This window comes from Sturnus vulgaris, chromosome 1 (genome assembly GCF_052056855.1).
Source record: "Sturnus vulgaris isolate bStuVul1 chromosome 1, bStuVul1.hap1, whole genome shotgun sequence".
In the NCBI taxonomy this organism is placed as follows: Eukaryota; Metazoa; Chordata; class Aves; order Passeriformes; family Sturnidae; genus Sturnus; species Sturnus vulgaris.
In genome coordinates this window covers 142,048,557-142,076,031 of record NC_142243.1, presented here as the reverse complement: position 1 = coordinate 142,076,031, position 27,475 = coordinate 142,048,557, and the positions used below count along the sequence as shown (strand labels likewise).

The window sequence follows — 27,475 nt, the reverse complement described above, 5'->3', positions numbered from 1 at the left end:
TACGATTTTATGACTGGAAATAACTTCTAACTTAAGAGGATTTAGATGGCAGGCATGGGCATGCATTATTTACAGCTGAACCTAAAGTAACTGCTATATGATGGAGTGTGTGAGCAGTAGTGGTGAGTGAGGACTGAGCAGGTAAACGTTGAGAGGAATGCATGGGATTAGGCAGCAGTGGTAGAGTTGGGATAATGAGAATAGATTTCTTTGCAAAAGGGGTACTTCTAATTTGAAGACGTGTAAGAGTCCTGAATACAACGGGTACCTTTCAATATATTTTACAGCAATTTGCTACCTTGTTGAGTTTTAAAATCTTTTTGGATACTGGCACTGGCTGTTTTGAAGACATGTAGAAAAACATGCTTAATTTTATTTTCTTTGAGAGAATGCTACAGAGCTTCCTCTGATAGAGGCTGCACTCCCATAGCTCTTATGCTCATCTTGCATATTTGGGAGGAACTTCTAGTTAAATAGAAACTGTTGTGCCAAACTGCAACCTACTGATCATGCTGTGGCCAAACCAGGTTGCAAATGCACACAGAGAATGGTTTCCTTCTCTGTGCTTGCCTTCTCTGTTATTATCAGCCATTCTTGACATTTACAAGTAATTTTCTCCCAGACACACTCATGAGGCAGGGCTATTTATGAATGTTTCTTTCCTTTGTGTACAGGAGTTGAGGACGGGGACTGCCACAATGAAGAAAATCTGTTTGTGGCACAGATGCATGCATGGTCTGAGCTAAGGGATGTGCCCTGACTTTGTGATTATGGGGCCATAGCAATTACATAGATTATTTAATCAAGTAGCATCCACTCTGCTGTCTTTATTTTCTTTATTAAAAAAAGAAAAAAGACATCTCTAATTATCAGCTAGACATGTGGAGCTAATTACCGTGACTTTGATGTTCTGTTTTTTACTTCCTGACTTTTATGTTATCCCCTTTAAAAGCTTCTGCTCAAAATGCACTTTTTATATATGTGTGGAACTGGGAAACTTTGTAATAGTTAATTGAAAAGGGAAGTATTTTGTTTTCCTGTCTATTTGGGTGCATATCTACTGAGACACTCCAGCACAAGGATCCTGAAAATGTAGCAGGATTAACTTGAAGTAATCTTCCTCAACTTCTCCCTTTTTCTTTGTAAGGGGAGGGAGTGTGGGATCAGGATTTTGTGAATGGGATAGAACTCCAGGAGTGTAGAGTGTTGCTTGGACTCTACTGCAATCTTGGGTAAGTCATTTAACATCTATCTGCCTTAGTTTCTCTTTTCGGAAAAAAGAAAAAAAAAGTAATCTCTTCTTCAGACAACTGATGTGACGCCTAATTTGTGTGTGTGTGTAGAAGTTCTTATAAATCCTTAAATTAGGAAAGGAAGAGGAATAAGTAGCCATTAATACTAGTCTCCGCAGAATAGGTGTGTTAGCTTGCTCCTAGAATTCCCTGAAATGTTGGATTTTCCATATGTTGCATTTTATTGAATGGCCAATCCTTCTCTCCTTTCCTTTAGCTTCATTAACCTGTTCTGAAAGAGGAGAACAAAGAATCAATTGAAATATGTAAGACTGGAAAGTTTAACATACTACAGCACTTAACTACAGACTGCAGAATATTTAAAGTGTGGTTCCACTCTGAAGTTGGCAAGCTGAGGCAATACCTATGTGGAGCATTAAAGCCATTGGATGCTGCATTTATTCTGTAGAAATAGAATTTGCAATGCTCGATATTTATTGCCTCTCTGTGATTTTTGTATGAAATTTGCTCAGCTGATAAATAAAAGGAAGTAAGTGCCCAAATGTCAGCTATGTCAGCTTGTCCTGAGACTCCAAGCATGAGCTGAGTCTATTCTGTGCATTGACAGCAGGAGTGGAAATTCTGATATTTGTGTTCATTCCTTTCCCAGAGATTCTCTACCTACCCCATCTTCAAATGCAGTTCCTCTTCTGACTGCCTTCACTGGATCTGTGCAAGGGTAAATGAACATGGCATAGTGAGCAGTTGTGTGGATGGGACATAAGTGGAAATTGTGTTAAAAATGCCCATTTCTGGTTAGACCAAACAGAAACTGTGCCTTACCTACTACAACAGAAATATGTCATTTTTGTTACTTGCTTCAGCCTGCAAGCTTAATGAAAGTGTTGTGCTTCTGCTTTTTTCACTAAGATCAATTTTATCTGAATTTTGTCCCATTCATCTACAGGGCTGTTGCCTTTTTTTTATTTATTTATTTTTTTACTGCTTGCAATTCATAATCTCTCTCAGAGGTTTTGCCTGCAAAGAAAGGACCAGACATACCTGCACTGGGGAAATACTGAGTTTCAGACAGTATTCCAATGTGCTTTCATTGTTCAGCTACTGTTAGCTGTAGGCAACAACAGTGGAAGGGGCACATTCATAAAAGCTATTAGAATAATTCTCTTATTGCCTTTTCTTTCTTTTCTTCTTAGTTTGTACAGTTTGGAAATCATTATAAGCCACTCTACATGTTTATATACCTACACATTCACATTTTTTATTGGATACATAAAACTTTTCTCCCCTATGTGCATGAATCCATAAAAGCACCATAAGCAGTGGAAAACACGACAGGTCTGGAGAATTTATGCATATAAGAATGCTGCAGCCTGGGAAAGGGAAAGAATATACAAATACTTCTTTCTCAATACATTCCATCTATTCAGTGATCTTGATTATAGCACACACAAGAATTGGGTGACAGCTGCTTGTCCCCATCATTCCTCAAATAGCCCACCCCATCCTCTGTCACGTGGCGTGTTTATCTTGGCCACCTACCCTCCTCTTCAGTATTATTAGCAGTGTGATAATTTATACTGCAAACTGAAAACATTTCAATCAAAGGCAGGATCCAGTGCTATTGAAACATGTTTTGACATCCATAGCGAGGTCAGGCTAAAATTTTATTTTTCCTTGAAAATAATCTGGAACTCTTTTTTTTTTTTTTTCTTTTCTGATTGACAATAACTTATGTGACACAGTTGTCTGTGGTTTAATAGCATTGCATTTCACTGAAAACCTGACATCATCTACTGCCAAACCTGGGATTTTCAGCAGATCAAAAATGTTTTTAAATCAAAAACTCATTTATTCAGTGATGAAAAGAAAAAAAAATGAAAAATTACAACATCTGTGTTTCTCAAGATTGTTTGAACCTTAATATAGGCAGTTATGTTTCCATAGGTTACAGCAATTGAGAGAGGTACTATTTAGTATTGAATCATTTCAGAATTATGTACTGTAGAAAACAACAATACCACTTAGGATTCTGTTTGCAGTGGTGGAAATAATTGTGTTTATAATCTCAGAAAAAGAAGGAGATGAGTTGGGAAGTTAGATGTCCATCATTTCAGATGCTAGCTCTTGCCACTGAGGAGGTCTCTGGTAGGAAATACTGGATGAATCACTTTGCCTATCACTGGGCTGCCTCATGGCTGTTCAGCAGTGTAGAAAAACGGTACTTTGTTGGCTTGAAGACGAGGCAAAGGTTAATTTACAGAGCATGACCGTAGCCTAATACCAGGTTTGGATGTTTTACATCTAAATCTTATTCAGTGTCCTTTGGTCTATAGTCTTAAAAAATTAACCAGTCAGCCTTACTGCTTTGAATTTTTTTTTCTGGTGACAAAATAGGAACAGCAGCTATTGCTTAAATGTTTTTGAAATGCTCCTGCAGTCCTCTCAAGGAGATAGTCACATTCAATATTGCATTATTGCTGATGTAAATTCTGTGCAAATATGCCTCAATGTTCAAGAATAAACATCTTTGATAGATTTAGCTTTAATTACCTTGATTGACAAAGTGAAACAAAGTCCACATAGATGTGAAAATGCTGTGACTATGCTACAGGGTCCTGTGGGGTAAATCCTTTCCTTAAAATGCTTATTGTTCTTCTGGTATGGGACTATACAAAGAACAATAACTTATCTTCTGATGGAAAAAACAGCTTTTATATCAAATAACATCCCGGAAACGGAATACAGAACCCAGGACAAACCCTTTGGCAAGAGCTCACATGTTCTTGTATTCTTCCTTAAGGAAATCAGATTTTCTGGTTTCAATACTTTCTCCTTCCAAATTTCCAGACTCAATACATTTATGGTTCTGAATATTCCAGATCATCTGGAATGGGTTTAAAGAACAGATTGGAGAACGGAACAGATTAAGACAAGCAATCTCTTATCCCACAGAACAACTTCTCAGCATTCTCTGTTTTTGAAGCCTTTCAATACACAAAGAATCAGTTTAACTGTTTTCAGCCTAACACAGTTGAAAAAGTTGTAACGTTGTGAATCCTTGGCAGGCAGATTCTAAGAGTTCCAAGAATGGTTTATATTGATATAAGTAATATAAATAGAATCTGCTTGGTTTTGCTTACCTATTAAAAAAATAATTAAGCACACAATGTGTGCTTATGCGTGTGTGTATTTTGAAATTATTAATGCTTTTGCTAAATTGTCCAAAATAAAGTAGCTTAGTGGGTTTAGATGTTACATCAATAAACTAAATTTTTTAGGTAGACAAGTTTTAAAATAAGACAAATGCAAACTCTTAAAGGAGTGTCCAAACCATTTAAAAACTTTCTTGCTTCCTCCATGTTGCTTTTCTATGTCTCTGCTTTTTATGGGATCTTAAATGTAAAAGGTACCTTTTTTGCAGTAATCTTGAAAATAAAGACATTATCTTCTTGGAAGGTTTTAATTGAAATATGGGTTAATCATAAGTTTTTCAAATTATTCAATCTGGCTTTGTTCTATTGTCAGATGTGGTTTGGAAAATTCCCACCTTTGTTTATGATATATTTCTGAACCAGAGGTAACCAACCAAACAACATAGGAAATTCCAATTAACTGCAGTATTAATTTCATGCTTCTGAGAGATGGCTGGAGATTGGAGAGAAGAAAATTTTCTTTTAGTGTTACATCTGTTATTGTTCTATCAAGTATTTTGGTTTCAAAGGGAGGAATGGAAGGAGGAACACATTTCTTTGCACTTGAGCTCAATAATAATGATGATAATAATAAAAATAACAGTAATATTTGAGCTCCTTTTCATTACATACCAGTGAAGGGGGAATTAAAGAGACAAGTGTGAACACTGTGCTGTATGTATGTGTAGCAGATTTGCTGAGAGAACTGCTGAGTAGTCACTCCCTTCCTGGCATTGGCCAAGGTGGTACTGGCTGCAGGAGTATGGAACATGATTTTAGCCATATAAGCCCCATGTCTCCCCTTCTACACCATTTCTGAGCATCTCATTTTGTCTGGGATGGGTCTGCCTCAGCTCATCACTCATTGTAGGAGGAGCAGCCTTGCATCCCAGACCCCCACTCTGTATTTGGATTTTCATTGTGTGAGAGAACAGAGAGGAAAAAAATACATGTGCATGTTCAGCCCATGTTGATTGATTGTTCCTTAGCTATGAAACAATTTTCTGTACCAATTATGTCTTTTCAGATGACAGAAGCCATTTAGTCTAATGACCATAATAATTAATTTTCATTATAAATCAGATTAGTTAATGATGCTGAAGTCTACATTCTTCACAGAACTAAAGCACAGTATCTTACATGAGCTTTCAGGACATATAATTTGCTATAAAAGGCACCACTTTAGAGATTTCTGAGTCAATAAGAGTAGCATTGACTCTCTTTGACCTCCAGGATCCAGTGAAAGCACCTCCTGTCCCAATGTCAGGTCCTTACTAATAGCTTTCCATTTGTAGCCACGGGCACAAAGCACCTAAGGCTGAAGATTCTCTAGTTTTATAGCATGATCGTGGGCAAAATTACTTAAGTCATTGGTTTTTTTCTTACACTGTAAAAAGTTACAACAGAGCAAACGGTATTCTGGGAACAAGGTGGTGCTTTTGTGTTTTATTTCCAGAATAATATTCTTGCTGAATTTTTCTAAACTTTGGTCCTGTGGTCACTTTAATACACATTAAGACCATCTGTAGAATATCTAAGTGGGTAGTGAGCAAACAATCAAAACTTATACTAAGTTATATTTGTATTTTTACCATTTAGTCTTTTGCAGTAGACAACCTATGAACTTTCTTCAGAAAATTCACAGACTTTTGAATGAAGAAAGGTAAGATATGTTCTCTACAACAATTTTGCAGAAAAGCTGTGTTTATTATTTCAGGCCGTAAAACTACTAAAACTAGTCAAATATCTCACCGATGTATTTAATTTTCCTCATTCTTAAAGTCAGTGTGTTGAGATGAATTGACTGTTTATATTAATGCTAAGTATGCAATAAAGAATGTGGAAAATCACTGTACAGCTTGTGGCTTTTGATGATTTTAATTTAGGATATGAAACCATCCATTATTTTTGGTGTGAAATGGGCCACCATCTCATGTGGTGCTCTTCTCTAACTGAATGCTTCTAGTCATTCAAAACATTGCCAAAGCACAGATTAACAAATGTGACGAATATACAGTGAATTATCTGGTTTGCACATAAGTGCAGAGGAAGCAAAGCCTTGTACATGTGGCCAAGGCAAGTGTGCCAGCCTTGCCTTTCTGGTGGGCTCAATAAACACGATTTGGGATGCCATTCTGTTCACTGGTTCACTGGCTTCAACAAAGGAACTGTATTGGGTTCAAAATAAAATAAAACAAAAGCAAAAGAATTAGAAAGGAGAGAGAGGAAACAGAAAGTAAAGATCTGTAAGAAAGTTAACAGCACTTCATTGATAGACTCACATTTTTGACTACACGTTTCCAGAAAGGTAAAAAAGAGAAGTAGATACCTAAACTGGAAAACTAGACAAGGAAGAACAAGAAGGCAGAGTAGGGACTGCATAGCCAATATGAAGAGGAGTTAAGAATAATTTTTACTGGAGAGGATGCAACTATTCAGGGTATAGAAATGACCTGGCAAATCTGTATCTGACCAAGGAAAGCTGGAAACTATTATTTCATTAAATTGTCTCTCATTTCTATTCTTGTCATTAGCACATAACTGATTAAAATAATGTTATATGAGCCGGCACAGCCTTGTCAGTTCCTCTTTGTACAATATTGTTAAATGTGGTGCTCTTCTCCAGCAATAACCTCGTCACATCCAGCTCCTAGGTTAATTTATAGACTTAATTTTTAATCCATGTATTCTATTAAAATAGAATTTGTTAAAAGAACATCACTGTCAGGATGGTGGTATATTTCCTATGTTACAGCACTGCATTTAGACTGAAAATATTGGACTACTTAAGTGTCCTATTGCCTCAGATATCTTCGAAAAGGGAGAAGAGTTAAAATAATACCACACTGCCCGATCTGTAAAGGTCAATGATACTGTGTCATGAGAGGGCTGCAGGAAATACAAACATTTTCCAGCCTGGGCACTGCTGGCTGGGCTCTGCAGAGCTCCTGCCTCTCCTGGGGCACCGGGAGCTGCAGGAAAGGAGCAGAGGCTCCTGCAGGTGCGGCCAGCCCTGGGGACTGGGCAGGTATGTGTCTGCTCAGGCAATCTGGAAAATCTCCTCTTACATTTTAACTAAACACATTTTTTATATTTAAAAAAAAATTGGTTTCAAGTTGTCAATTTTAGCCCCCAAATATTTTGCTAGCCTGCAGTTGGGAAGTGGTTTCTTAATTAAAACAAAAAAATAAAGTGAGGAATGTAAGGACATAAAGTGAACTTGATTGATTTTACCAGTGTTTAGTTTCTAATACAGTAAAGGCCCTGCCATAACTACAAAAGAAGATACAGCATTTGAGAGATCTACTTTTAAATTTGTGTCTGAAGGAACTTTAAGTTTATTCTATAATATCTCTCTATGTTCTAAATAAACCACTTCTGGAGGGGATGGGGTGGAATAACTGAATGCAGAGTGCACATTTTTACTGTAAGGGACAAGCAAAAACAGTAAAGCCCATTTTCATTTCTTCAGTTTCAAAACTCTGAATCTTGTTTGTCTATTTGCTTCAAGTACAAACTAAGGAGTCTTCAGTTTCCTTTCCCTTTCTTCAGTAACAAGTCAAATGTATTTGTTTTGTAAGAAAAAATGCAGTTTTTCATAAAGAAACCTTACACAGTGTTTGCAAATAGGAAGAAGGTCCTTAATTCTGAGAACCATAAAATCAAAGGGAAGCCGAACCTCATGTCAGTGCATTCAGTATTTTGTGCTTATTTCATCTGTGGCTATTGAAGGGGTGAAATATTCCCTCTTCCCTCAGGATTTCCCCCTCTCTGCTGCACTCATTGAGGAATGCTGTAGCCACTCAAACATCCTTTGCTGTGCTTTGGAAATGAGGCATACAGAAAAGGATGTTTTAACTGAGAAGGTCGATTCAAATTGTACAGGAACAAGTGACAGCTTGATCTGTCTGTAGCTTAGTTACCTCATCTGTAAATTACTCTTTTATATTAACTTTATACCACAGCCATTGCTACTAGAACTGAATGTCTGCCAAGCGTACATTAAGTTATATCACCATGCATCATTGAAATTATTCGGTTCTTTCATCTTTTTCTTATAGGAGAACATATGCATACAGTTTGGGGATTTGGGGTTACCATTTGCCAAAGTTTACAGTTGATCAGTCTGATTTCAGTCTTGCTGTTGCTATTAGCACTGCCAGGCCTGCTCAGATGGATCTGCAACACAAGGCACCTGCAGTGTGTTCAGAGATGGCACCACTGCCTGAATTTAATCAGGTTTTTGAGATGTAAGTTTTTTCAGATAGATATCTCTTTATATTCACGGGAGAGAAGGCAGGACAAAGACCTGAGGCTTGTGTTTGAAACAGGGGGTGGTTGAACTTGTCATGGTCCTTATTTTATTGGAAGATATAATTTTTTTCCAATTTAAATTAAAACTATTAATTTCTTTTTATTCATTTAATTGTGGACATTTCTGTCCTCAGAAAGTCCTTGCTTGCTGAAAGACTTGTATCCTTTAGGGAAAGAACTGCATTGCTCTAGGGAGCAGGGAGTGATGATCTCGACCACTCTTCACATCTTTAAGGTTTGGACAATAATTCTGAGCTGCTGGGCTCAGAATCGTGTGCCCAGACCCACCTGAAGGTAATGCTGCATTGATAACACCCATTAGTGACTGTAGGAGGTCCAGAAACTGAAAAAAAAGTCTAAAATGGACAGACATGTTTTTATATGAAGGGAGTCTCAAAGTACAAGCAACCTGTGATCAAACCATGCAGGACAAGTTTGATGAAGTACCAGAAGGCAGAGGTGACTTAGAAGTGAGGTGACAACCAGAATAGCTTTGCTTTTACTCATGTGTGTTTGAAGATTAATGTTGTTTTAACACACACACACACATACACACACATACACACACAACATAGACACCCTCTAACTTACTCTTCCTGAATAAAAACTCTAGGCATTGCTCCAAACCGTTACACCACAGTCTACTCTCAGGCAAAATTTCCAATTTCTGCAAGGGGTGCTTTTATGGAGCTGAATTTTAAGACTGAGCTGCCACACAGTATCTCTTTTTTGGGTTTTCTTCTGTAACGGAACATCCTTATTTGCCTATCTGGCATAGCTATTGTGAGTTATATTTACTGACTGGAAACTTGGCACGTCCAATATTTGTTCTTGGTAACAAGATACTACCCACAGTTTTTACTTACCGGGCTCTGCAGCAGCCAGGTGGAACATACATCATTAGTTTACTGAATAATGAATATACTTTAAATCACGATTCAAAAATTCTCAGTTACAGTATATTAAATTAGTAAAAAAAAAAAGAATTAAATTAATGTAAAACTGGCTTTCCATAATAGAATTAGCGAAATCAAAATAGGCTTTTTATCAACTTTATTGAAACTAATTCAACTTTCCAAGAACTAAAAATTGGTTTCCTGTCTTGACTGTTTTGGAATTACTTACTGTCATCTGTTTCAGACGTTAAAGGATATGATTTAATATCAGCAATAAGGCCTCTGTTCCTACTTTGGCAGGTGTTAATTATTTAAACACTACTCATTTAAATTTGTTTCCAATCACTCTTTTGAGTGATTTGCTTTACATGTTTCTTCATGTGTGTTTTCTGCACACACAAATGAAAGAGGAGGGAAAGTCCCCCAATCAGTAGCTCTATTTCTTCTCTTTTCAGCCTTTCTTTAGATAGGGAGGTAGAAACAGAGGGATATTTCATGGGTGATGGTTTTCAATGATGGAACATAATATATAATACATCATTTTTATCTCTTTTGTAATAATAAAAAATTGTTCTCTTAGGGGGAGTGCTGTGGTTTCTGCCTGCTAATGGCTGTATTCTGTGTGAATGAATTGTGAAATGGGTCACAGTTCCTGAAGCATTCATGGAGGCTGGAACAATATAGACAGACTTCTTTGTGAAAAACATGGGGAAAGAAACCTCTGAAATAACTACAGTCATTCCTCCACACCTACAATTCCACCAGTCTACTTGTAGCAACAAAAAACCACAGTTGTAAGAATATTGTCTGGTTCTATAGAGCTACTTATTCCCAAGATGAGAAATGTCTCTCTTGCTCTATGTGCCTGAATTATCATCTACCATCATCTTATCTTTTTTGTTCTTTTTTTTTCTTAACTTTACCTTTGCCTTGCTTTACAGCAGTGCACCAGAGAAAAAAAGGAACTCTTAGCTCTGTACAACAGACTTCTGTCTGGTGTGAAATGAAATTCTCATTCTGGGACAGATAACTTGTAATTTAATACATAATTCTTGTCAGTAGAATAACATAAGGGAAAGCTAGACCAGAGGGAAAGGCAGCCATAAGAGAGGGAATTTTATGCACCACTGGGAAATGAGAAGCTGACAACTATAGGTATTTCAGTTCTACAAGGCAAGTCATTTCATCCTAGTAATAAATGGAAAAGGTGGGTGTTTGTTTAGATTTAGGCCACTTGGTAATGATTTTAACACTCAGCTAAGCCTCTTGCCAAGACAAGCACTCCAAGGCCAAAATCTATAATGAACTCTCATCTTCTCAATTATAGATTCAGCCCCGACCAAAGTGATATCCAATATTCCCCTCCCCACTCCACAAGTGCAGAGACGTGCTGATGGACGTGCGAGCAGCCAGGTTCTGCATGGCTCCTGCAGGACCCCACAGCCCACCCAGCTGGGACGCTGGGGCACCAGCACCCCCCACCTCCCCTCTTCCCTTCTCCTTACCCCGCCCCCGCCTCTGCTTCATGGAAAGAGTGAGCGCAGAGAGAGAGAAACTGTGCCAGTGATGCTGGGAGGAGGAGAAGGAGAGGATGAAAAGACTGTCATCCCTCCACCTCCAGGATCCTCCCAGCCCCTTCCAATGGGTGGGAGACTGAATCGGTGGAACCAGCTTGTGATTGTGTTGGCAGGTCTCTGCTGGCTGGCTGAGAGCGCCATGGCTTCTGCAGCACTGGGACAGTGGGCAAGGGATTCATGGCTCTGCAGCACCCTGCTGCTCTTAGTCCGTGTCCATCTCCTTGCTGCTACTTCAAGTGGTCTCTAGTATCTCCTCCTTACTTGCTCTTGTCACCAAGCTCACTCTTTTTGATGCTTGTCCAGCAAAAAAAGTAGAAGGTAATTTTTTTCCAAAGACTTATATTTTGTAATTTATCCTCTTGGCCTCATTCCCTAGCTTGTTTTCTGCTTTTTCCCATTCCTTTGCTTGTTTTTCCTTGTATGTTTTCATACATAATAAGAGTATTTGTCTTTTTATCCATATTGAAGTGAAGGCACCTTGACCCCACCTGCCTCCTGGCAGGCACAACTCTGTCTTTGTTCTCTCTTATAATTCCATAAACAATCACCTGTCTCATGCCAGCTCCCACTAACGCTACACTCACCAAAGACCTCGTAAAACTGTGGTATATGTTTAAAAGGTGGAGACAATAATGTTCAAAAGGATTTTTTGTTTGGAGGAATATATATGTATCTATATTTGGGGATAAAAATGTACCCATAACTGTGGGGGTTAAAGAGCAGAAGAAACTGATGCGTTTTTTGCAGGGTGATCTGTTTTGTGCAGAGGCACAGCCAGGACCTCTGTACTGCTGCTGTGGATGCTTGCTTATTCCAGCAACTTGTGGTCTGCTGCTGAGTTAAATGGATCACTAACTCCTTTTCAGTAGACTTTCCAGCTCGTTGTTCACCTTCTTGACAGAAGGTGAGGAGTAAAGAGAAGGATTACAAAGTATTCAGGAAAGAGCAAATTTGCCATGCAGAAGGAGCAATAGAATGTCTTTCCACCATGGAGGCAAAGACTGTGATGAATTCAGAAAATAACAGTGGAAAATAATAAATAAATGAGGAAATCAAAGCCAAAAAACCACAACCCCAGACTAGGTCTGTGTTATTCAGAAATTCTGACTTCTGCTCAGAACAATGAGTGTGTTTCAGCAAGAAAGCCTTCCCTAGCCCTTTGTGCTTCCTTAAATAGTAAAATCTCCCTTTATATGGTTTTGTGTTCTTCATTTAAACTGTGTTACATTTTTTAATTTTTTTTTGCCTGTTCAGCAGCTGGCAGGGGGTGACAGAATTTTAGAGGGTAAGTGCTATACACAATACATAGCCCAGCCAGTCTAGTCTTCCAGTTGTCAATCATGGGTACTCAGGTTTTATATCTGTACTCATGAGTTCCGTGTGACTTCTGAGCAACTAAGAACCAGAAGTTTTGGTCTCCTATTCGATAAAAAAAAGGTAAATTATGTTGGGCACAAGCCTAGATGAAAATTTGGAAGAATTATTATGATAGCTGTTACTCATATTCTCAGATTAAATCTGGTTTTAGTTCTTTTTTCTTCCAGTGACTTGACTGTGTACAGCAATCTTGGCAGAAGGCATTAAATCGTATGTAGGTTAATCACTTAATGTTTCTGAATTGCTTTGAACATGAAGTGTGTGCCAAGTACTACTAATATTATCTGAGACAACATTACGATAAGCCAGGGGTTTCATCTTCAGTCTCTTTTATCAATCAGTAATACTTAAGTTTTGTTTGGTGCTATATATAGATTGTAAATATAATTATTTGAGTTCATTGCAGATTGAATTCCATTCCCTCCCTTCACTGTAAAAGAAGAGAAGCATACTATGTAAAGAAAGCAACATTCAGAGTAAAGTAATTTCTTACCATGACCCAGGACTGAAAGGGATGTACTGGGATCCCTAAGCCCAGGGAAGAGTAGTGCAGTCACCTAAGCAGAAAATAAATTAGTCTGTTTCAGAAAAAAATCGCAATTATAATAAATTTTAATGTTTTATAGTTCTAGAAATATCAAACTCTCCTCCTAGCAAGCTGATCAACAATTTGATTATTGTCATTGCTTGGAAGTTTTTCATTTTCTTTTTTGTGTAAGCTCATATTCTGAATGTTATGTTTTTGGAAATAAAGTTAAATTTACCTTGTTACCTTGTCTAATTAATTCTGTGTATTACTTAAATAACATTTTGAAGACTCCTGGATGTGAATCACCAAGGCCTGCATTTTGGAAAAAAAATTCATTATAATTTATTAAAAAAAATTAATAATCCAGTCAGCAATTTTCCTTTCCAAAGCAATCCATGACATTGATATGACTTACAGCTTAATTACAGATGGAACCTGTTAAAAGTATTTGCCTTTTCCACATAATTTACAGATTAATCAACAACCACTAGCACTAGACCTGTACTTGCATGTGGACTTTCAACTCCTAATGTCTTGGGTGATTTTAGGAACTTCTATGGATCTTTGGAGATGAATAAGATGCTTTTATTGTGGCAGTGGTCAGACTGCTATAATGATATGCCCCATTTATTTAGTAGTAGGAAATAGATGTGGTCATTCTAATTCCATTGAAGCTGCTTTGAGGCCTGGATAGGTTCCATTTAAGAAGTGTACATTTTATAATCTAAATAAATATTATTTCTCTTTTTACTCCCAGGTCTGACACCTTTCATGTGACAAACCTGCCTACGTATCTGCAAACTACAGAGTGAGGGCATTTCCTGGTAGGCTGGAATTCAGGGCACACAAACTCTGCCCAAAGGTATTGGTTGCATATTCTGATGGTCTGCTTCATGAAATAAAATTGGTTTGGGTTTTTTCCCAAGAAACCATATTTTTAATCAGTCATGTTTTCTTTCCATGAAGACACTGACTTTTTGTCAGAATTAAGAAAATAACTCTCTGAAAAACTTTCTGAAAACCTATTAATTTTTTTTCAAAATATTTTCATAGGCATGGTCCTTCTTTTTTGATCAATATTAATATTAAGCTTAATGTCTAGTTTCAGGAGACCAAAAGCTAGAGCATGTGTCTAGCAGACTAATAATGTCTGTGCAAGAATAACCGCTTCCCTAATCAAGCTCTGAAAATGAAGGCCTATCTGTTTTCTTCATCTCACACAAGGAGGAACTTAAGGACTTATAAAGAAATCAAACTATATAGTAGGTTTACCAAGTGTATTGAAACAAAAATATAAATGTGAAACCCCAACACATCATAAATATAATGAAATAAATAAAAAATCAATTAAAAAGCAAATAATTAATAAAAAAACCCCACACCAAAACCAAAACACAACCCCCCCACATTTATCTCATTAACTTAAAACCCAGCTTGGCCAAAGTAGTTTTTTATTCCTTTGGTTTCCATGAACACAAGATTTTATGAGTACTGATATCGAGTTACTACATATTATCTGAAAGTACAACATAAGATGTTTCTGGGCAGTCAGTAAGATGTCATTCATTATTGTTTCACCGTGGGGACTGGATATTTGGTCTGAAAAAATAAACACTCAATGTATGCTCCATCCATGTGACAGGGCCTTCTGTTACAGCTTCCTTTCTGATATACAGCTCCTACCTGATACCAGATAAGGAAACCCTATCAGATTCACCTATGCTGTAACTTACTGCTAAAATACCCAAAATATTTAATTCCCCTGAGCTGCTCATTAAAAAGGTTAAAAGCATGTTTTTCTGTTAAGTATTTATATGTGAAGTGCTGCTCCTATTTTGAAAGCTCAGTAAATGTTTAATGTCAGTTTTGTCTGATCTTGTGTGTTTATAAATTGAGTTCTGTTGATTCATTTCCTCTGGCAGCACTGCAAAGTTTTGCTACCAATAGGATGAAAGAGGTCAAATTTTAGTTCCTTGGCAATTTCCCTTCTTGCCTATCACTTTCACAGGCTTTTACAATGTCACGAATTGCCCGTGTTTTAACTGACTTGCTGCTTATGTATGAAAAGATTCAGCAAGATCTCGAAGGTTTACTGATTGGTTCATGTTAGGAAGGTGTTTCCAGAATAGCAGCTACAGCTGAAAAGGTCACATCACCTTTCTTCTTATCCCTGCTGTTGGGGAGCTGGTAGTCCAGACCAAAAGAAATCTCTTTTTTTCCCTTGCTTGTTTGAGAATGATGCATGTTGGCTCCCCTGCACTGCAGACTGCTGGAGAAGAAGAAATATTTACCTAAGGAGAACAAAGCCATACACCTGGTCTTTACTTCCAGCCCTATGAAAGAGTGCTCTGGTCCATGGAAAAGCAATGGAGATGCAGCTGAGCTGCCTGCAGTCCTGCCATTCCCATGCCAGGAATGACAGATCAGACCATTCTCTTACCTGAATGGAACTGGTGTCCTGAAACCAAACATGAAACATGGCAGAGATCTCATCCAGGAAACCCTGTCTTGCATATACAGTCATTTAGCCAAAAAATGCCCTTAAAATTTATGGGAGCCTTTGTATTATACTTTAACCTAACTGGTGCTGTTAGTTTGAAGTTGGACTCACACCCAAAGAAGTATTTAGGATCTGACCTTTTTGGCAAGTTCTTTGCTTGGTCACATCAATCCTCCCTCCCATACCTTTCTTCTCCACTCAGGTACCACCAACATGGATAAATACTGTGCCTAGGAAAAAGACTTCATAAAGGAAAAGGTTAAGACTCTAGGGCTGCTTGAGACAAATAGAAAAAAATTTAAACCAATGTGATTGGCTGAGCATTAATGGAATTTTGAGCGACTTTTTAGATAAGATAATTAAATTGCATAAAATGTGGATGACAGTACCCTTAAAAATATTTAAACATTTTTATTTATTTTTGTTTTAGAAATACTAAAATGCCAAATTATTGAGCCAAATATAATGAGTGATCTAAAAATAACGGAAAAATGCTTATTATTTCTCCAATCAGGTATTGCTTCACACTATCCAGGCAATTAAGTTTAGAAATCCTAACAAAGAGTCTTTTATCAGTGTGTTTGGGAGTGTGAAACATGGTAATAAAATAAACCAAACCGTTTAGACTGGTTTTGCTTTAAATCTAGTACAAAATGCAGAAATTTTCCATGAGAAGTTTTTAAATTGAACAGAGAAAGTCCTCAAAAAACAAGTCTGTATTTTAGATTTTGTGCTGCTAAACAAGGTAAGAATCACCATGTTTGTACACAAATCTCAGTGTCATTTGTAGTGCAAGTGAGAAACTCCACATGAAAATGCCTTGCATTAAAATTCCTATTAAATTAGCTATGAATTTAACACAGTAACTTTAAAGCCTTTAAATTATAAGCAGATAGCACCAATTGCACTGCATCTGTGCACGATTTACTTCAACCCAATACACTGTCTGAAAATTTTAGACCGAGTTACTAGAAATAAACTTTTGAGATTTTGAAGCAGTTGCAGCCAGTTGCCTGACACCAGGAAAAGACAGACACTGGAGTAGAAGGGCTTTTGGAATATAAAGTCAGAAAGGAGGCTAATAAAGTGATTGTAAATGATCTGTTTAGTGAGGTGAGCAAAACCAGGGCTGGAGTGAGAGAATGAAAAGCACATCTTGCTCTTGCTTTTTTTTCCTCTCATGACTGAAAAAGATATCAACATATTTATCAAAATAAGGGGAGAAAGTTCATTAAGATAAATTAACTTTAAGTTCAAAATATAGCCTTGGCCATTTTTTCTTTGAAATATGCTAAATATGATCAAATACTTATTTCATCTTGGACTTATATTTCAGGTGAGGTCAGCACAAGTAAGAATTTAAATTAACATCTTTTACCTGACATGCTCTGGCAGTAGGGTTGCCTCCCTTCCAACGAGAGCTTTGAAGGGCACATTTCTGCAAAAGGGGAAAAGAAGTGGTGCAGGAGCATTAAATTCCAAATGTAATTTATCTTATTTACATATACTCAGTAGTTCTGGGGGAGGAGAAGCTGCACTGTACGGGGACAAATGTCTCTTCCAGGTATGCCCTAAGCAGGCTGTGTGAGCATGAGGTATCTTAAGAGCCAAGACTTTGCCAGAGTATCCCTCGCTGCCGTCATTGCTGTCCCTGCAAATATCACCAAGGACTGGTATTTTAAATATAATGCAGAATATTTGCTTGTACTTCTTGGTGATCATGCCTTTTGGTGATATTATTGATAAGAATCTTCCTGCAGCACTTCAGTCTGCAACGTTCCTCTGAATTTCCAGGAAATGTTTTCACCAGAATATCAAAGAAATAAAAGAACAAAAGAGAGACATAAACGTCTTGTGTAAAGTTTTTGCATTCTTTTTTTCCAGTTAGATTTCAGGTGCTTTATGAGAAGAAATAAGTAGTAAAGAAATGTTTGGTGAAAAGAAGTTGCAGTGTACTGGAAGGAAGGATGTGGTTAAAGCAAATGCCTAGAAGGTAGCAGATAACAGTTCTGTTCCCAGATCTGGTACAAATGCTCTTTTTGACCTTTCACCAAAGTATTTCCATGTTTTGGAACCTGTTTCTCTGTAAAATGGGGGTGATGACAATGCTTAACTATACTTTCTGACAGAGCAACTGGGAAGTTTTTGTTTATGCTTGTTGCAAGATTTGAGAACCTGAGAACAATTAAAATGGGATCAGTTTAGACATGCAGGTTTAAGTCTTTCTTTCAAATAAAACATTTAATTTATAGTATTAGGTTCATTTTATGCTAATTAGGTGTATTATAAAAAAAAAATCATCATCTGATGAGGATTTGCTCAGTCCTGCAAATAATTAGCTAACAGCATTACTTGAAAATTCAATTTTCGTTTCCTACAGTCAATCAAAAATAAAAAGGAGGAAAGGAAAAATTCTTGTATCTTGTAAATGACCAAGACGTTTAATTTCTGATAGAAGATTTTAGCACTAATAGTGTGATCTTGATTGGCTATTAGAGAGAATTAGAAGAAAACAAAGACTCTTTTTGCACCTTCTAAAATAACTTAGAGGAATGCTTTGATTTTTTTTAGAATTAAGCACACATAAAAAGTGGCATTTCCCTGTTTCTTTTCCAATGAGTTCTGAAGCTGAGAAATCCCCTGGGCAAGACTTTCAACTTGCTTTCCTTCTATTGTGGAGCAGAGAAGCATTGCTGAGGCCTGCAGAGTCTTCCCACTTGTTTGAAGAAGGAAGAGGCTCTTTTCTGATTCAGCACCCACTGAACAAACTATCTCACCTCTTTCTGGCTTTTTAATATGGGAGGTTTTAGCCCTTATCCTTGAAACCATATCCCGAACAGGTCACAGGCTTAGGAGTCTGGCCCAGCAATACCCACCCTTAACTAAAGCAAGGTTTACACATAATATCATTTAAATTATGAAATACTGATTGTGAAAACAATAGACATATTCAAATCACCATATCCCAGAACAAATGAGAGAAATATTCCAGAGCTCCTATCAGAGCTTAATAGGTATAATTTTGCTTGCGATATGGTAATACACAGCAGCTTTCCCTGGACGGCTGTGTAAAACAAAGAAGTGGTTGTCAGCCTTTCAGAATCAGATGTTAATGATATTTCATGTCTTTGTTGAGTCTGTGGAAAGCAGCTACTGCACCTAAAAGGGAAATGACTTCCATACCAACCTCCCCCAGCCAAAGTCGTTCAGATTGGGAAAACTGGATTAAGTCCATATTTATACTTCAGAAAGAGGTGTAAAAAAAGATTTCAAGACAGTATTGACTGAGCTGTCTCCCAGTCTCTTTACCCGAAGTTATATCTTATCATTGTGATGAAAGTTTTTAGTTCAATGTATTACAGTCTCTTTCCCCTCTCCCTCCCTCCCTTCTTTCTTCTTCTTCTTCTTCTTCTTCTTTTTTTTTTTTTTTTCCAAACATATACGAGGAAAGAATGTAATGTAAGCAAAACTCCAATGTGTTTCTGGCAAATGAGGAGTGTTTTCTACATCTCATATATTTTTGGAAGCATTTGAATCCAGAAGTAATACATCTTCCAAATCGGGAAGAAGGCTTTTTATTAGACTGATGCCTGCACAGAGCAGAGCAGGGCTGTCTGCCCCAGCACTGCAGCAAGCAGGGACTGATGCTTTGTCTGAGCTAGTCTGGAAGATTGGAGCCAGTCAAAAGAAGATTTTCTGTAGCTTTATTGCTGCAACTTCATTTTGCTCTACTACTGTATGTCTTCGCTTCTGCAAACTTTCTTTCATTTAAGAAGAGGTCTTAATTCCAGTGCAAAATCCATCCAGAAAGGAGGGCCCCTCAGCACTGTATTCCAGCTGGTGGGGATTAGCTCAGTCCTTTTACCGGATACGTATCATTTTAATCTTAAGCCTTTAGACACTGTACAACATACTATTAAGTCTGTTACCAAATAAAACACTAAAAGGCTGATTCACTAAGGGTTACACACCCTTTGCAGGGAAAAAGCTAACATTTACAAAGGGATAACTGCCAAAAATCACTTAAATTTCATGTCTTTCCTATTTATTAAATCCCACATACACCATGTGTACAGTAACTTCCTTGGGATATGCCCTTGGGAGAAGTACAAGTCAAAATAAAGGAGTAAACGCTCCCCGAAAGCATATCCCTGGTTCTAAAGAGTGATTTACATTGGTTCACATCAGAAAATCTGAAAAATTAAAGTTATGTTATTCAAGAATAAAATGAAACCTTCCAGAAATGTGAATCATGTACTCAACTATGATAACGAGTAATACATTTCCTACAGGAATTAGTGGTTAGGGTATGAACCCAGGGCATTAGCAGACTAAGGGAGTCATTTGCTAATGATCTCGTGCCAGCAACTTTGACTGCAGTTTGTGACTCGGGTGCTTAAACTGCAGCAATATTGCAGCACTTGGTTATTTAGGGAAATGTGGGGGGCAGAGTCACTGGACCTTGAACGACTCACTTGTATTGTTAATAGCAAATGCAGATGCCTGACTTTGCTCCCTGTGGAGCTTCTTAAACCCTGCTTTATCTGTCTGTCTGGGGTGAGACAAAAAAATCTCTGATATTTATAACGTGCTCTGGATAAAGGGAGTGATCTAAATGCAAACTGTGATAGCCAGTGTTTATTGGCTAGCCTGTTGTTCTGACACAGGCCCAGAAGCATCTCATCATGTTATTTTATCCATTCGTTTGAAGTTAATCACTATAGTTCCTCATACTAAATTAATGCCTATGCTTATGGCACCATCTCAGGGCACGAAGATCATCTCAGGAGGTCATTAGGTGTGGCTCTGGCAACAGCACAGTGAATGAAACTGCACTGATAGTCTGTGTCCTGCTGTTCGGGTAATACAAATGATTTAAGTTTTCTTCCAGGGGATTGGGTTGTTATTGTTGTTTTCAGTAAGAAATAACTCATCTGTTTTGGAAAACACTGTTTAATGTATAATGGAATATTCCACTAGCACTGACAGGCAGAGCTGTGCCATGCCAGCCAGCCCTGGGACTGACTGCAAATCAGGGAGCAGGCACCCCACTGAGGCTGGGTCCTGTCCCCCCCTCACTGTTATTTTCTCAGAAAAAACCCTGTTCTAAGGCATGTTGGTTAGAAAAATTAAAAATCTGAATGTATGCTATGACCGAGTTTTTTGTTAGGGGATAAACCGACATAGAATAATGCTATATAGAATTTGCAAAGTCTTTTTGCATTCAAGATATTTGAGTAAGATAAATGGTAAAATCACCATATTCATTAAGCCCTGGGATAAAGTACTATTAGTCCTGCTGTGCAGATGTAGAAGTTGAACTAGAGGCAAAGATTTTTGTCTGGGAACTGAGGTAAAGATTTTTGTCTGGGAATTGAGGTAAAGATTTTTGTCTCAGGCAGGTTTATAATTCAAAGTTTTTATTCAGTTGCCCTATGCTCAGACCATGCAATTCTCCCTAGCTCCATTTTATTGCAAGGATCTTGGTGTTTTCATTAAAGACCTAGTTTGAGGGTTCATACGATTTTTGTTAAAATGTCAGTGTTCATATATCAAAGAAAAATGTTTCAAGGCCATATATTGTGGGAAAAGCCTGGAAATAAAAAAGTATCACTCATATTTAGCCTGAAGGCTGAAAGGACCACTAGACAATGTAAAAAACAATCAAAACCAAAATGTGCTTGTTTATGTAACAGTCATGATTTTAAAGAGAATTTTGTGATTTTTAAGGGATCCAACTCATGATTTTCAGTACTTGGCTAGCCTGTAGTGGAGGATTTACATCTGATGACCAAGTTCCCCTGTCGCTTCACATACAGTCAGTTTATTTTGGAGGATCATCAGACACAAACTCTGTTACATGTTAACAGCATTGCCAAGCTCAAGGATTCAAAAAAATCATGAGCAAGTTTATTCTACATGGCAAAGCGATTAGGGAGAGAAAATGCAACAACAACAACAGCCCAACAAATGCTCTTGATATTTGCTCTGTTGTCTCCTCTCTATGAGGACTTCAGCAGTGCTGTGGTTCGGAAACACCACCAGAACCAGCCTATTTGTCTTTAGGGATTTACTTTTAGGGATGAGAGATATTTCTGCTGTTTAATGACAAAAATATGGGTCTTGATCGGTGTTATCCATAAGTTGTTTTCAGGGGGAATGCAGTGGGAGACTTTTACAGACCGAGCTGGTTTGTTGCTGCAGGAATTGGAGGGGCAGCACCTGGGACCCCCATCCGTGTATTTACATTTGCAGAAAACCATCAGGGGGAGCTCCGTCACAGACATAGCGCCCGTGTTCCACAGCTGCCTCACCTGCAAAAACACCTCCACCCTTCCTACGAGCAGCAAACACATGCATCGAGTACATCAGTCCTTATGGTGCTTCCACCGCCTTCACCTCACTATCACCGAGGCTGCAGACAGCGTAGAGGTGAAAATGTCCATAAAGACCAATGAAGAACAGAATGGCCAGTGACAAAATAGGGTCAATCGTGGAGTCTCAGAAGTTTTTGTGATTACTTGTGTGGTTCTGCAGCTTTATTTGATAGTCCCATTCAATTGCAAAGTCTTACTGTAAGTTTTTGTGACCCTTAAATGAGGTTCCATATGGAGGAAACCTTTCCTTTATCACCAAAATCTGTTTCTATAGAGGTCCTGCTGTGACTTTCTCACGGAGCCATCCATTCAGCTGAAGCCCCTCTGCTCTGAAATGTCTTCTGTTGAATCCTATTATATAAAAGAGAATGGGCCAAGGAATTGCACTGAATGTGTATGTGATACATCGTGTGACCCAGTATGCAATATGGTACACCAGTCACAGAGACAGCAGTCAGATGCTGTCTTTTTTTCATATAAAAAAAGAATGTTCTTATTTTTAGAAAGTTAGAGTGTTTTCTTTTTTTAATTCTGTGAAGTACAGAAGTTAGAGATTGTGACTTGAGCACTCCATAACCTGAAAATCTTCAATAAAGACTGAAAAGCCATAGTGTCTTTCTTTAGTAAGATGCAGTGGTGGATAACAGTAAAATAGAGGGTTAGGATGACTTCCATTTCATGTATATGCAGGAATAATCCCACATAGCTATGCAAGATGCTATGAGTAATGGAAAATGTTGAGTTTTCCTTAGGGATAACTAGGGGATAATTAATTTAAGAAAAGAAAACTTTACCCTAAAATCCAAACAACAGTTTGGCACAATAACCCCAAATTCGTTGCTAAGATTAATTCTGTTTAAGCTAAAAGTTGCTTTCATTTTTAATTTGGCCTATCATTCTTATAGCTGAGAATATGCAAGAACCTAGGAATTAACTCTTTATACTTTCTTTCATGATGATTGGGGCACTTCTTAAGTACTTTTAAAAATTTGCAGAAAATTTCCTTCATTGCTCAAATTATGCTGTGAGTGACCCCTGATTAATTAATTCCCAAAGAAATAGATTCAAGTCATTGCTGTACTATTGCCAGTAAAACTGCCTGTCAAAAAGCATGGAAACAGTTCATGCAACATTGCTCTGGCCATTTATACAACAGTGCCCACATTTTAAACAGTGACCTTATTCTCCTTTGCAACGGGACAAAGTAGAGGGAATGAAGTTACAATGATATGAACATTACCAGAACATATTCTGAAAAACATAGTTTTACCATGGTGAGGCTTTAAGGATTTGGATGGCCTCCACTCTATTGATCCCAGGATATCAAGGTCCCATGTAAAAAACGAGTTTCCATGAGACTTTACAAGAAGATGGTTACTAGAACCTTTCATTTCTATAATTTCCCAAGTGTAAAAAGAAGCATGAGCATTATACATGGTCTTTTTGCTGGTATATGAATTTATTCTTGGTGCATAACTGCTTCATTTTGTTGATGTCTCTTTCTCTCCAGCCCATCACTACATTCAGCACAGTTTTTGAAAGACTAGATCATTAAGTCCTTGTGGCAGGGAATCTCTTTTCTCCATTTGTATTTTAGCTGTTGAGAGAGCCCATGGATGCCACACAAAAGTAGTAATGAACATTACAAGACTACTAAAGCACTTTTTGCATTATGAAGGGAATGACATTTGCCTGCTTCTAATAAATCTTGAACCATTTATGGCAGCATTAAATATGTTGCATCCCACCTACAGGAGAACTGCTGCAGGAAGCATCTCCAGCCCAGCAGAAGTCCTGGTATTTCTCTGTTGAACTTTCTCTTTGCCTCATGCAGACAATAGTGTACAATAAAACTGTTGCAAAACTGTGAAATCACAATAAACCAACCTAAACTACCAGAGCAAGCAGATTTCTATTCCAGTGCTGCCAGGACTCTCTGCAGCCTTAAGGATGGGACTGACTGCATTGAATAGGGTAGGAATTGGATCCTGACTGCAGCTCTGATGCATGCAATCATGTTCTTACATTAAATGTGCTGAAAGCAGTCACTTCTTGGTACTTTGAACTGTCATGTTTCAAGGCTTCACCAAAGTCCAATGACTTTATTTCTTCTGGACTAGAGGGTATTTTCAGATGATCAAGAATTCCCCAGAATGTTAGCTGTGTTTGTCAACACAGAAATCTACAAGAATATCTGAAATATTTGTCAAGCTATTTGTAAGATATCAGTGCATGGGGCCTGGAAGTATGCTTAAAAGTATAGCAGAAAGCAATGCTTTGATGCATCTTACCTATGTGGAGGAGTGTGTTGATTTATCCAGAAAAATTTCAGTCTGCAGCTATTTGGTTTTGTGCAATGCAGATAATGCTGGAGAGGCAACATCCAGCCTGTTATGCATAACCTAGCATGCTCAAGACCTTACTTGCTTACTTCACTTTGAGGTTAAGGTAAATGTCAGAATAGATCAGATGTTCTGATTTCAAAAGTATACAGGACCTGAAACGGAGCCAATAATGATTCTTCTTGAAAGGCATGAGGACCTCTTTGAAAACCATGGGAGCTTGAGTTGAAGGCTTGTCTGGAATGGTCTTGGAGTCCATTCCTCACCACAACTAAAATAATGAGAAAGGACAACAAAATAGGTGAAGCCATTCAACAGTTCCCTTTCCTACTGTTGGAACCATGAACCATCAGAGAAGAAAGACAGAGGGAGTGACAGAGAGAGAACTGAAGTTATACTGATGCAGTGAGCATGGGGACACGCAGCCTTCCTGTGTCACTAACACAGAGTGCTGAGGAGAAGCACACCAAAAAGTATAAAACAGGCAGTAGCCTACATGCTGACCTAGAAGCTAAGGGATATGGGAGAAGGATGTGATGATGGAAACTTCAGGGGCTGTGGTTAAGAGGTGAAAGGGACTCAAGCTGAATTAGGATGTGCAGTAAGAGAGTTGAATACAGGAATCTCTTGAGATCTCCATCACTGAATGCTGTCAGTAAAGAATTTGTGGCCAGCAGAACTGGGAGACAATTTTGGAAGGTGCATGATAGTCCTGCCAGATCCATTTCCTCAAAAATTGGCCTTAGGGAGTATCTGCCTTAGGTCTTGCAAGGTAGATATGACCATCTGTGAAAAGGTCTGTAACAAAATTCAGTAGTTATTAGTTACAACAAAAAAGTGAAATAACTTCCATGCTTTCTGCCTCTGTCCAAAATACACTTGAGAGTTTTGAATAACTTTTTCTATTCCACTTCCAGATTCTTCTAGGAGGACCTCTGAACTGCTTGATTATAATTGATTCTTTCCTTATACACACTGTGGTAAAGGGTTTCATGACTAAAGGATCTCTAACTTAATAGGAATCCCTGTTCCTCTAATTTTATCCTTGTTCCTCAACTTTTTCCTGCTGCTGTCTGTTGCCAATCAAACTCTTGAATCCATGTCGATTTAGCTCTGCTTATGAGAAAGAAATGGAATATTTTGAAGCTAAAATTTAAAAAAGATGAGACATGGCAAGTGGAATCTCAGATTATTCATATCTTAATCACCAATACAATCTTGGCAAACAGAACTTCAAAAAAACACAGAATATGGATACAGACTAGAATTTAACCTTGCTGCTGGTATGGGGTAAATTGAAGCTGATGAAAGACACAAAAAGAGAAGGCTGCAAGATTAGAAAATTATAATGACAAACTTTCTTCTTTGAGGAACAAGAGATGAACAAATACTATAAAAAATGTGTTATCAAGTTTGACCAAGAACTGAAGTACTTATTTTGAGGGAAAAAAATTATGTCAGAAGAATTCCTATAGAACTTTTTAATGGAAATTAAAATTGCTGTGATGTCAACACCACCCACCTTCCGCTGGGAGATTTTCACTGCACAGAATAGGCTGGAAGGTCCTTTTTAATGTGTCCTTGTACTATGTACAATGAAGCTGGTCTCTTTTATAAAGACTATGATAGTTACTTCAAAAATTAAACAGCCTTTGGGGTAGTTATGGGAGCAATTCTGCAAAACTAGTCCAGATGAGATATATTGATGCTCTCAGAAAGATTCTTCCACTAGGTTTTGAAAGTATGGTCAGTGTTTCTATGAACAGAAGCAATTAGTTCATTGAAAGCAGTGCCTAAACATCTTTATTTTTGTGGAATTTGACATGGGATTTTTGTGGGATTCATAGCTAGTCTGAATCTCACTGCATGCAAATGGGTTTCTTTTGCATATTATTTGCAAGTAGCATAACTGCTATGTGCAGACATGCTTAAAAATTCACCAGTGCTAACATTCCTTCTAGACAGTAAAAATTCCAAACAATTCCAACCACAGTTGTCTCATTAGTGTTAGTTCAAATGGTGAAAATTAGAAAACTTTCAATATGATCCCTGAGTAACATTTATTTATCTTTCCTATAAAATTTTAAAGAATTGGAATTAGCAGAAAATGCTTGCCAAGCTCTGAGTGTATTTTGCAGTTATGAATCCAATGAGTGAAGTTGCTTGTTTTATTTAACAAAGTAAAAACGCAGAACTTCATCATACTTTCACAGGTCTGCTTCTTCTAATTTGTAAAATCACACTGTTCTTTGATACGCTTTTAAAGATAATTACAGTTGTAATAAATGTAATGAAACTTACCAGCAATCTTCTGTTATGTCGGTAAAAATATATGTTATTTGACTAAACCACCAGTCCCATTCATTTTTAATTTCAAATGTCAATTTTAGAGTGTATTGTGAGCTGGGAATAATATGTTTTTCATGTAAAAATTATTTTTATACTACAATGTTTACTGCTTGAATAAAATAATGTAAAAACATTTCACAAAATGCAGTTTCAAAGTTTTGTGCTCTCTGTTCCTTGTGTGTGAAGCAAAAAAAAGCCTGTATGCTTTTCCATTCCCCTGTGCCCTCAGTAGGGGTAAATAAACGAAGAAAACTTTGAATGCCAGCAAACCTTTAGGGGACGTAGCTGTTGTGTTCCATTTATTCATAGGTGCAGGCAGCGGGATCCTAACTTAGAATTGTTTGACTTGTGATTTGTATGTGGCTGTCCTCTGTCTTTCAGAGAGGAGAATTCTTTGTCAGGGGAGAATAATTTCTCAGGGGAGAGAGATGGCAAACATGGCTTTCTGTACCATCATCAACAGAAAGGTTTGATGTGTTATTGATTGCATTTTTATGGGATTTGCTGGGAAGTGAAGCTTTATTCACCTGCCAAAGGCACAACAGCAGATGATCTTGGGTCGTGTAAGTCATGATTGGCAGAATGTGACTTTCCTTAATTCTTGGACTTTTTCAGGCATGTTTCTAACTTGTGGCAAAAAAAAGTCCAGGGCCATGCAATACCAAGAATACCAAGCACCCTGCTCATACTCACACATACTTTAATGGAAAAGTACTCCTAAAAATGCACTGTTATTAAATTTAAGACAAATATCTGGTGGTAGATAAATA

General features: G+C 37.7%; 1 long non-coding RNA gene across 1 annotated transcript; it reads left to right on the top strand.

Annotated features, from left to right (window-relative positions):
- Nucleotides 1-993: 993 nt before the first annotated feature.
- On the top strand, nt 994-27,475 carry LOC148225564 (uncharacterized). The gene is made up of 4 exons (XR_015808369.1): nt 994-1,232; nt 6,044-6,107; nt 13,895-13,999; nt 21,842-27,475. It is a non-coding gene; the product is annotated as an uncharacterized LOC148225564 (long non-coding RNA).